Genomic DNA, 1,603 nt, shown 5'->3' on the forward strand with positions numbered 1-1,603 from the left:
AGTGAGTATGTAAACATCTCAGCGCTGGCAGGGGTCTCCACACGGCTGCTTCAGCACCCAGGGATGCATCAGGATTGGTCCATGTGGTTTTTCCTTGGGGATGTCTTGCAGGAAGTGAGCCTTGCCAGCTCAAGCAGGGAACTGGCTAAGGCAGCTGCAACCTGATCCGACCATCACAAAGCAAGAGACCCAAGAAGTAGAAAGGCGAGGCTAACGGAGCCATTTATTTCTCCACCCTTCAATTAACCCCACATGTGTTTATCGGCCAGGTTGGCACAATTAACTAACTACTTCAGCCTTCAGTTCAGCTCCAACTCATAGTGACCATATATGCAAAAGAAGGACACACTGCCAGGTCCTACTCTATCCTCATGATTATGTTTGAGTCCATAGTGGTAACCACTGCGTTGAACCATCTCATGGAGGGTCTTCCTCTTTTTTTGCTTACCCCTCTACATTCCCAAACATGATGTCCTCTTCCAGAAACTGGTCTTTCCTAAAATATGTCCAAACTACAAAAGTTGAAGGGTCTCCATCCTCAATTTTAATGAACACTAATGACTATGCTTCCTCCAACACAAATTAGTTTGTTTTTCTGGCAGTCCATGGTGCTCTTAATACACTCCACCAGCCATAAGTCCAATGCATCTTCCTGATTCAATCGCCCAGCTCTCACATGCAGCAGATGTTGTTTTTTCCTTTTCTTTAAATCATTTTATTGGAAGCTCTTAAAGCTCTTATGACAATCCATACATACAACCATTGTATCAAGCACATTTGTACATATGTTGCCATCATCATTTTCAAAACATTTTCTTACTATTTGAGCCCTTGATATCAGCTCTCCCCCCCCAAAAAAAATCCCCAAAACTTCCGTCCCTCGTGATCCCTTGATGATTTATAAATTATTTTTTTCATATCTCACACTGACTGCTGTCTCCATTCACCCACTTTTCTGTTGTCCATCCTCCTGGAAGGTTATATGTTGATAGTTGTGATCAATTCCCTCTTTCTCCACGCCCCCCTCCTGACCTTCCCTTTCCCCTTCCCCTCCTGGTATCCAGGCTTATTTGTCCTGGATTCCCTGTGTCACAATCTCTTATCTGTACAAGTGTACACACTCTGATCTAGCCAGATTTGTAAGGTAGAATTTGGATCATAATAGTGTGGGGGCTTGAGGAGCATTAAGGAACTAGAGGAAAGTCGTGTGCTTCCTCAGTGCTATACTGCACCCTGACTGGCTCTTCTCTTCCTTGTGACCCTTCTGTAAGTGGATGATCAATTGTCTACAGACGAGCTTTGGGTCTCCACTCTGCCCTTCCCCTCATTCACATCAATATGGTGTTTTATTTTGGGGCTTTGATGCCTGATACTTGATCCCATCAACACCTCAGGATCACAGAATGTTGTGTGCTGGTGTGCTTCTTCCATGTGGGCTTTGTTACTTCTGAGCTACGTGGCCTCTTGTTTATCTTCAAGCCTTTAAGATCCCAGACATTATATTTTTTTCAAGGCTGGGCATCATCAACTTTCTTCACCACATTTGCTTATGCACCCATTTTGTCTTCAGCGATCATGCCAAGTAAGGTGAGCATCGTGGAAT

The sequence above is a fragment of the Echinops telfairi genome, unplaced genomic scaffold (genome assembly GCF_000313985.2).
Source record: "Echinops telfairi isolate 266 unplaced genomic scaffold, ASM31398v2 ScPeMD7_31;HRSCAF=116, whole genome shotgun sequence".
In the NCBI taxonomy this organism is placed as follows: Eukaryota; Metazoa; Chordata; class Mammalia; order Afrosoricida; family Tenrecidae; genus Echinops; species Echinops telfairi.